This window comes from Cannabis sativa, chromosome 4 (assembly GCF_029168945.1).
Source record: "Cannabis sativa cultivar Pink pepper isolate KNU-18-1 chromosome 4, ASM2916894v1, whole genome shotgun sequence".
NCBI classification, from domain to species: Eukaryota; Viridiplantae; Streptophyta; class Magnoliopsida; order Rosales; family Cannabaceae; genus Cannabis; species Cannabis sativa.
In genome coordinates, this window is record NC_083604.1 from 18,680,115 (window position 1) to 18,690,774 (window position 10,660).

The following is a 10,660-nucleotide window of genomic DNA, read 5'->3' on the forward strand; positions in this document are numbered from 1 at the left end:
TTTCATTCTTTATCACAGTCATTCCACCTTTCTTTGGAACCACTTGCACCGGGCTAACCCACTTACTATCTGAAATAGGATAAGCAACTCCAGCATCCAACCACTTAACTACTTCTTTTCTGACCACTTCTTTCATGGGTGGATTGAGTCTTCGTTGAGCGTCGATTGTCGGTTTGGCATTGTCTTCCATGAGAATTCGGTGCATCACTGTTGAAGGACTGATTCCTTTGACATCACCTAGTGTCCAAGCGATGGCCTTATTGTGAGCTCGGAGTACCCTCAGAAGTCTATCAGTTTCCACATCAGAAAGAGAAGCTGAAACAATAACTGGCAGCTTTTTATCTTGACCTAAAAACTCATACCTCAAGTGACTAGGAAGCACCTTCAATTCAAGTTCTGGAGGCTTTTCAGTAGATGGCATTAGCTCTTTTGGAACTGCTCCCAATTCCTCAAAATACCTTCTGTTCAAGGGCCCATAGGAATCAAGCCACTTCACATAACCCATGACCTCTTGTCCCTCTTGCTCCGTCAATTCATCTTCAGTTAAGCTTAGTTCAAGAGGATCATCTATCAGCTTTTTCTCACCCACAATTTCATCAATCAAGTCAATGAAGAAACAGTTATCACTTGCCTTTGGGTACGTCATAGCCTTTAGCACATTAAAGACCACTTCTTCTCCTTGGACTCTCAGCTTTAATTCACCCTTCTGAACATCGATCAAGGCTTGGCCAGTTGCCAAGAATGGTCTCCCAAGAATGATTGGGACATTGCTATCTTCTTCCATATCCAAAACGATGAAATCAGCTGGAAAGATGAACTTGTCGACTTTAACTAACACATCCTCAATGACTCCTCTAGGATGGGCTAGTGATCGGTCCGCCAATTGGAGAGTTACTGTGGTTGGTTTTGCTTCACCCAGCTGCAATCTTTTAAACACTGATAGAGGCATCAAGTTAATGCTGGCTCCCAAGTCACAAAGTGCATTTATTCCTTCAATTCTCCCGATAGTACAAGGAATAGTGAAACTCCCTGGATCTCTGAGTTTGGGAGGGAGTTTCTTCTGTAGAATGGCGCTGCACTCTTCAGTTAGAGCCACTGTCTCATAATCCTCCATCTTTCTCTTCTTTGACAGAATTTCCTTCATAAACTTCACATAACTTGGCATCTGCTCTAAAGCTTCAGCAAAGGGAATGTTAATGTGAAGTCTTTTGAAGACTTCTAAGAATTTGGTGAACTGCTTGTCTAGGCTTGACTTTCTAAGCCTTTGAGGGTAGGGTATTTTTACATGGTGATCACTGTTAATTGGTGGAGACTGTTGTGGTTGTGTTGGGCTGTCAGTAGCCTTCTCTGATGTTGGTGTTGGGGTTGACATTGGTTGAGCTTCGGTCTCCTTTTCTCCATTCGCTAGTTGTGGCATTTCAGGACCATCATAATTTTTACCGCTTCTCAGGGTAATTGCTTTGCAGTTTTCTTTGGGGTTTACTTCACTTGTGCTAGGAAGATTCCCTTGAGGACGGGTTGCTACTTGAGTTGCTAGTTGGCCCATCTGTGTCTGCAGGTCTTTGATTGAAGATCTAGTTTCAGTCATGAATTGAAGCAATAAATCTGTTTGCAAACTAGAATTTCCACCAGAGGTTTGTTGCTGATTAAACTGTTGGTTCTGATTCTGGTTCAGATTTCGTTGCTGATAGAACCCACTGTTTCTTCGGTTATTACCCTAGTTGAACCCATAATTGTTGTTGTTATTCTGTGAAAAATTTCCAATGGCTTTAGCTTCATCTATTGGCAAATCATCCACATCTGCTTGACACTCTGAAAAGTGGTGACTTCCTCCACATAACTCACAAACAACTTGGGCTTGTTTAGCTTGCCCTGCAATTAGCTTTGTCAATGCCTCAACCTGGGCTGTCAACTTTGTGATGGCATCAACCTCTAACACACCAGCTACCCTCTTTGATTGACTCCTTTCAGTTGGCCACTGCTGATTGTTTAGAGCCATCTCCTCCAATAGATCATAAGCCTCATTAGCATTTTTTCTCATAAAAGCTCCACCAGCTGCTGCATCTATTAGAGTTCTAGTGTTTCCTACCAACCCATTGTAAAAGTTGTGGACCAGCATCCACTTCTCTATACCATGATGAGGGCACTTTCTGATCAGATCTTTAAACCTCTCCCAAGCCTCATGGAGAGATTCATTATCTTGTTGGCAGAAGTTGTTGATTTCTCCTCTCAGCTTTGCAGACTTGGCTGGAGGAAAGAACTTTGACAAGAATTTCGTTGCCAGATCAATCCAGGTGGCAATAGAGTTGGGTGGTAAGGAGTTTAGCCAACTCTTGGCTCGTTCTCTGAGAGAGAATGGGAACAGTCTCGAATGGCATCATCACTAACTCCATTAACTTTAAAAGTTTCACAAAGTTCCATGAAGTTAGAGAGATGCAGGTTAGGATCTTCAAAAGGGAGGCCACCAAACTGAACTGAAGACTGCACCATTTGAAGTATGGCAGGTTTGATCTCAAAGTTGTTCGCATCCACTGCCGGTGGCCTGATACATGACTACACTCCCGTCAGAGTAGGGAGAATGTAATCTCTCAAGCTGCGGCCATTAGCTTGATCTTCCACGGCGCCACCATTATTACCGTTATTACCTCCATTGTTCGCAGCATTAACATTCACATTAGCAGCCATGATTTCTGAAGTTTCAGCAGTTGCTGAAACTCCTTCTTGCCTCTTGTTCTTTCGGTTTCTCCTACAAGTTTTCTCTATTTCAGGATCAACTGGTAATATGACAGCTTGTCGTTGACGGCGCATACACTTAGGATTCCTGAAATGGATCACGAAAATATTGCAAGAAAAAGGTTAGAAAAATCTGCAAGAGAAAAATATACCAAAGTAGAAGTTAGTATAATTTTGTGTAATATTAATCTTTAAACAATTCCCCGACAACGACGCCAAAATCTTGTTACGAATTTTATGTTTATTACGCAAGTATACGCAATCAAGTAGTATCTCACGAAAGTGAGGTCGAACCACAGGGAATTGGATTAAGTACTACTAAACTATACTTATGATTCTATTTGGTAAAATAATAATTTTGCAATTTAAAAGTAAATAACTCAGAAATTTAAAAAGAAAATAAACAACGATTAATCAAGATGAGAGATTAAGGAGGTGAATCCTGTTGATAAGCTACCAAAGTTAATACCTAATTGCTATCGTTATCTCAATGTGAATGACAGATTATAAATTAACCTAACTCTTTTCAGATCTTTTAGGTTCTAAATAATGTATTCTCTAATTAACTTCTTAATTAAATCAACACAAAATCAGCATTAAGCAATAATCTATTAGTCACTGAGGCTATGTAAATACTTTCGTTTCACATCAAAACCTAGACTATCCAAATTTTAGCATTCTCAATTCTCACTTTTCAGATTTCGAATTGAGATCATGAAACATGAAAAGGTGATCAAGCTTGCACATGGAATTAAACACAAATAAAGATAGTATTCACACATAAGATGAAGGAATGACAATTATTTATTAACTAGGCATAAACTTAAACAACAATCATCATCCTCCCTTATTGGGAAATTTAGTTCATAATAACTCTAAAAACATCCATGATTAATTCAGAAACAAAAACAAACATAAAGAAGAATTTAAGGGTAAAAGAAAGAAACTAGAAGGTGATATCGCTCCGGGTCTTCAAGATAGCTTCCTCTCCACTTGCCTCCACTATTTAGGTCTATTTCTGCTTAATTCTGACCTTCAGTGTCGTATTCCTTATATAGGGATGAGTAGTGTGCCTCCAATTGAGAGAAAAATCAAAATTAGGTCAAAACCACGACGTCCGTACCAAGTCGCGACTAGCCCTTAAGCTGGTCGCGACTACAGGCAAACCTCGAAAATCAGAGGTTCTGCCAAATCTCGAAGTCGCGACCAGAGTCGCGACCTGGAAAAAGGGTCGCGACCTGGCTCTCATGAAGTCGCGACTACTGTAGCTTCTGGAGCCGAATTTTCCAATTTTTTTCCAGTTTATCCCAGTTTTTTACCATTTGACTGAATTTGAACTTTAACACTCCGGGAACCTGAAATAATGAAAATCAAGCGTAAAACTGCTCCAAAAGACACCAATAGACGAGATAATGCTAACTTTAAAGACCCGAAACATAGGCTAATTATAACCTAACAAGTTCATGGAAAACCTTCTCTTCGGAATTCGATGCACAATTCTCTTCTTCACTCCAGCTCCCATTACATCTGGGAGATTTGGTCGAAGTAAAACAGCGACCAGGCGAGCCACTCCGGGTATACATAAGCAGATTCATGACGGAAGCGACCAAGGTGTCACAGGTAACCGAGGATGGAAAGTTATCTGCGATACTGGGGGGCATTGAAGTCCTTGGCGAACTGTGGAAGGATATAAGGAAAAACAGACCGGTCGACTCAATGAGTGATTTCCTTGACCGGGCCGAAGGTTTCATCAAGCTCGAGGAAGCCATTCACCGAGCAGAAGGTGAGCAAAAGCCGAGCAAAACGAAGGTTCCTTCCACTGGAACATCCGCCCAACTTCCCTATTATTCCAGCAGTTCAAGTGGCAAGCGTTCAGGCAACAACCACAAGCAAGGAAACCAGAAGAAGGGAAAGTTCACCGAAAAGCTCGGACAGACTCCCCGTGATCACGCCAAACACACTGCATTCACTATCTTAACTGAAGATATAGAGAGTGTGTACATAGCAACTCAGTCGTTAATTCCGTACAAGAAGCCCGGGCCCATGAAGAAAGATACTAGCAAAAGGGACATGACGAAATTTTGTCGGTTCCATGGAGACTGTGGCCATGACACCAACAAATGTTACAACTTGAAGCGGGAAATAGAACTTCTGATCAAGAAAAACAACCCGCACTTACAGAAGTATGTCAAGGCCAACCAAGGTCAGAATAACCAGAATCTGATGCCTCCGCCAATAGATGGACACTTGCAAGTCATTATTGGAGGCCCGCATATCGCTGAAGACATGGGCAAAGCTTGAGAGAGATATGCCCGAACGACTCAGTACGAGCAAGAAGAAGTCGTCCTGGCTGTGGAAGAAAGGAAGCCCAAAGTTCCACGCGCAGGAGAGCCAACCATAACGTTCAACGACGAAGATGCTGTCTAGATAAGATTTCCGCACAACGACCCGCTGGTCGTGGAAGTCCAGATAGCAAACAAAACGGTAGCCAGAACCATGATCAATAATGGGGCCTCTTCAAACATTTTGTTCAAGACTGCTTACGAGAAGATGGGGCTCCAGATCAAGGATTTAACTCCATGCCTTCAGCCTGTCTATGGTTTCTCCGGTTAAGGAGTTGCACCCCTAGGACAAATCCAGCTACCCCTCACAGTTGGACAAGCTCCGACGAGCATAACTATCATGGCACAATTCTTGATATTGGATGTTCCTTCAGCCTTTAACGTAATGCTAGGCCGACCAGCCTTGTATGACTTAAAAGCTGTCACATCAATATTTCACTCGTGCCTGAAGTTCTCAACCAAAAACGGGGTAGGGTGTCTTAGAGGGAATCAGCAATCTGCTCGGGAATGTTACAACCTTGCAGTGGCCAAGGCTAAGAAGGAAATATCCTCCAGCCAGAGCCCAGACAAGGGAATAAACATTCCCAAGTAGGAAACTTCCCAAGGCGAGGATGAAGATGTGGATCCTCGACTTGGGGACCCAAGCAGCAATGTTGGACCTGTGGAAGAATTAGAGGAGATCAAGATCGATCCAGCTATCCCGGCCAGAAAGCTAAGAATTGGAAAGGGTTTGTTGCTCGAAGTAAAATCAGAATTGATAAAATTTCTGAGAGCAAACCTAGATGTTTTTTCCTGGTCACATGCGGATATGGTCGGAATCGATCCTTCTATTATTTCGCATGTCCTGAATATCGATCCTAACATCCGGCCAGTTCAGCAAAAATGAAGATTGTTGGATAAAGAACGAGCAGTAGCCCTGAAAGATGAAGTCGAAAAGCTGCGCAACAACAACTTCATCATTGAAGCCTTTTACCCAGCTTGGGTCGCGAACCCCGTACTCGTGCCTAAGCCGAGCAAGAAATGGCGAGTTTGTATTGACTTCACAGACCTCAACAAAGCATGCCCTAAAGACTGTTTCCCACTTCCAAGAATCGATCAGCTCGTCGATGCAATAGCTGGGCACGAAATATTAAGCTTCATGGATGCTTACTCAGGCTACAATCAAATAAAAATGCATCCACCAGACCAAGAACATACAAGTTTCCAGACAGATATGGGTCTCTACTGCTACAAAGTCATGCCGTTTGGTCTTAAAAACGCCGGAGCTACATACCAAAGATTGGTCAACAAGATGTTTAAAGACCAGATCGGACGAAATATAGAAGTGTACATGGATGATATGCTCGTCAAATCCAGAAAGGCTGGGGGGCACATAGACGACCTGGATGAATGTTTCAAAGTTCTCAAGAAATACAACATGAAACTAAATCCCTTAAAATGCTCCTTTGGAGTCAGCTCGGGAAAGTTTCTAGGCTTCATCGTCAATGCTCGAGGAATTAAAGCCAATTCGGAAAAAATCCAAGCCCTCCTGGATATGAACTCGCCAACAAAAACCAAAGAGGTGCAAAGCCTAACTGGTTGAATCGCCGCACTTAACAGATTCGTGTCAAAATCAACGAATAAATGTGTCCCATTCTTCAACATCCTGCGAGGAAACAAAAAGTTCGAATGGACAGAAAAATGTGAAAGAGCTTTTCAAGATCTAAAAGCACAGCTCGCAAAACCTCCCGTCCTTTCTAAACCTCTGGACACCTAGCAGTAACGGAGCATGCCGTGAGTGCCGCACTGATCAGAGAAGAAGACGGCGTGCAACATCCAGTCTATTACATCAATAAAAGACTCATCGAGGCCGAAGGCCGATATCCGTTGATAAAAAAGCTCGCCTACTGCCTCATTCTACCAACAAGAAAGCTGAGACCTTACTTTCAAGCTCATCCTTTTCGAGTGTACACCGACCAACCACTACGACAAATACTGCAAAAGCCAGATGCCTCTGGGCGGTTACTCAAGTGGGCGGTAGAATTGGGTCAGTACGAAATCAACTTCCAACCCCAAACAGCTATCAAAGGCCAAGCCTTGGCCGACTTTGTGGTGGAATGCACAAGGAAAACTGAAGGCATACCAGAAAGCGATCTCGAGTCAATACCACAGCCGAGTAATACTGAAAATAAACTGACCTGGAAGCTACATGAGGATGGGTCGGCAATAGATCAATTATCCGGCGCAGGAATCGCCCTTGTCACACCTAAAGGGCAACACCTGCATGCAGCGGTCAAAGTCGGATTCAAAGCCTCTAACAACGAGGCCAAATACGAAGCCCTAATCGCTGGACTTAAACTAGCGAAGGAGATGAAGGCCGAGCGCATTGAGATCTGCAGTGATTCACAGCTAGTGGTAAATCATGTATCTGGCGAATACGAGGCTCGAGGAGAAAAAATGATAGCATATCTGAGCAAAATACATGATCTGCTCGCACAATTCAAAAGCTACAGCCTCAGACAAAGTCCGAGAGAAGAAAATACAATGGCAGATGCGTTAGCCCGATTGGCGAGCAACAATATAAGTGACAAGGCAAACCTAGTCCCGATCCAGTTTCTTGAAGAGCCTAGCATCACTGGCACGGAAGAAATCGAAATGATCGACACATCTCCAAACTGGATGACGCCAATAGCAGCCTATGTCAACTTTGGGGAACTCCCAGATAACCGAAATGAAGCTCGAAAAATGAGAAGAAAGGCAGCATGGTATATCATAGTAGAAGGGATCATGTACAGAAGAGGATTCTCAATGCCATTACTCAGATGCGTCACACCAAATGAAGATGCATGGCTTCTATATGTAGTTCACGATGGATTCTGTAGAAATCATGTCGCCGGACATAGCTTATCAAAGAAAATCCTAAGGCAAGGCTACTTCTGGCCGACGATGATTGAAGATTTGAAAGCTTATGTCAAGAAGTGCGACAAATGCCAGAGATTTTCAAAGATACCAAGAGCTCCGCCCAACGAGCTGACACAAATGCAAAGTCCGTGGCCCTTTGCCATTTGGGGAATTGACCTAGTCGGGCAGTTACCTAAAGGTAAAGGCGGAGTGCAGTACGCAGTGGTAGCGGTCGACTACTTTACTAAGTGGACTGAAGCCGAACCACTCGCAACTATCACATCAAAGAAGGTTCAAGACTTTATAGTGAAGAACATCATATGCTAGTTTGGACTACCGTACAAAATAGTTTCGAACAACGGCAAACAGTTCGACAGTCAATCTTTCACTGATTTCTGTGCGAACCATGATATCATCAAAAGTTTCTCCGCAGTGGCACATCCTCAAGCAAACGGTCAAGTTGAAGCAGTCAACAAAACCTTAAAGGATACACTAAAGAATAAACTTGAAGATGCCAAAGGAAATTGGCCAGAAGAACTCCCCGAAGTTCTATGGCCAGAAGAACTCCCTCGAGGTCCTTTGTTAGCACGGAGATCTTCTTCTCGGCAGCAAACAGCTTCTTGTTGGCTTCGCCCAGCTCATGCCGAACAGCTCCAGTTTCTGCCCTGGCCTCCTCAGCTTCCTTCTTGGCCAAGTCCGCCTCCGCCCTCAAGGTGTCGGACAGAGCCGCACTCTTGGAAGTAGCAGATTTAGCCCGGGAGTAAGTGTAAGTGAACTTCAGATCGGCCTGCACAAAGGAAAAGGTCAGCATATGGAGCTAAGTGTGAAAAGTTAAAAGGGACGTATCAAAAAAGACTAACCCTGGTGAGCTCCTTCAAGACTCCGCCCACCAACACATCCAGAGATGAGTCGCTATCAGCACCAGCCAGTTGCTCACTGACCTCAGGAACCAGCCGGTTCATGTAGTGGGCCAGCATCTCCTTGCCCTTCTTGGCCTCTAGCAGCACGGGCAAAGGTGGAGTTGGTGCCTGCACCCGCTCAGGGACCCTCCTGACCAGTTCAGACCCAATCGTTGGTGGTCCAGACTCCTTAGACTTGGCAGATTTGGGAGTAGAAGGATTTACAGCAGTCAGCTCCTCGGAAAGGTCAATAACCTCTCCAGAAGGTCTCTTCTCCGAAGACCCCTCTCCGCCCTTAAGCTTCTTAGCCGGAGGGGAGGCGCTAGAGCTTCCACCCATCCTCTTCCTTAAAGCATCAAGCATCTGCCGAGACATGTCTGCACAGAACAAAAACAGTGTGGTTAGAAAAAGCCAGCAGAAAATACAAAGCATGAAAGTCAAGAAACTGAAAAAGAAGTAAAATGCAGAGTGACTGCCCGCCCAGAAAATCAGAAGTCCATCATCACCTGACATCGAGTTTATCTCAGACATGACAGCCTTCCCTTTTTCGGCAAAGGGATAAGATGGCCGAACAGGTGAAATGGGCTCCCTTATGCGAATTGCATGTTCAACAGGCCTGGGCGTGGCCGGGAGTTTCTTCTTCCTCTTCAATGGGGTCACCTGCTCAGCCTCAGCCTCAGCCTCGACTTCATCTTCAGGATTCAAAGGCTCCTGAGCATACTGCTTGACCCTAGCACCTCCCTTCAACTTGGCTTCACGCTTAAGTTGAATGAGCTCATCCTCCTTATGAGCTCATTCAGGCCGGCCAGCATCAGACCTCTCCTTCTTCCCTGCCACGGACTTAGGAGAAAAGTCCTCTAGGTAAAGCCCATACTTCACCAAATTATCATCGGAGGACAACCAGATGATATTCCTGTCTTCCTCCCGCAACCGGGCAAGTTTTTGACCTCTATCCCTAAGAGCAAGGGTGAGGGGAGGACGGTGATATGTCGGAATCTGCTAAAACCGAGTCCGGGTGATGCTCGGATCCTTCACCATGAAATACTCATCAACAAAATGCCCTATTTTGCTGATGGCCTCGTCATCCGTGCCGCTCAACCACTTGAAGCCTGGCTGAGAGAAGTAAAAATACCCCGACCTACCTTGTTTGGGGGTAGACTTCAGGTCGAAGAACCAGGCGACTTTGTGGGGGGAAGGAGCATCCCATCCTTGGGAAGCGTAGAGGATGAAGAGAACGGACAAATACTTAATGCTCTTTGGAGTAATCTGGGCCGGGCAGAGGCCAAAGAAGTCCGCCACATCCCTGAAGTACTTATGCAAAGGCATCAGCGCCCCTTGCTGGTCGTGAGCCCCCGACCAGGCGCACATTCCCTTATTAGGATTTGTGGCGCGATTGTCGTGGGCGGGAATGTAACAGTCTAGTTCGCCCAGGTACCCGCCCTGGTCGAGAGTGCGGAGGCGCGCCTCCAAAATCTTGGACGGAGGACTTACCCACCTGGTTCCCTAGGCACCCTGCCTCCTATGAGGAACTGCCTCGGCAAGCTCCTCACTAACGTAGTCCACGCCCTCAACCAGGACGTCTCCATCAGCATCGACTGGTTGCCCAGCCTCATTATACTCCCCGAAGTCAGGGGGTCCAACCTCTTCCTCTCCCTCCGCAGCGGGAGGACTGCCCGGACGCGCCTCGTCCAGCTCCTCAACCTCCTGGACTTCAGCGTCCCCCTCACGGTCCTCCTCCATCGGGACTGCCAAATCCTGTTCGGCGTCGGGCAGAGTGGCGAGCCGAGCCATTTGAGGATCAGAATC

At 45.2% G+C, this 10,660-nt stretch overlaps 1 non-coding gene across 1 annotated transcript; it reads left to right on the forward strand.

The window, feature by feature from the left end:
- The first annotated feature begins 2,129 nt into the window (after positions 1-2,129).
- On the forward strand, positions 2,130-2,236 carry LOC133037529 (small nucleolar RNA R71). The gene has a single exon (XR_009687616.1). It is a non-coding gene; the product is annotated as a small nucleolar RNA R71 (small nucleolar RNA).
- Positions 2,237-10,660: the final 8,424 nt, after the last annotated feature.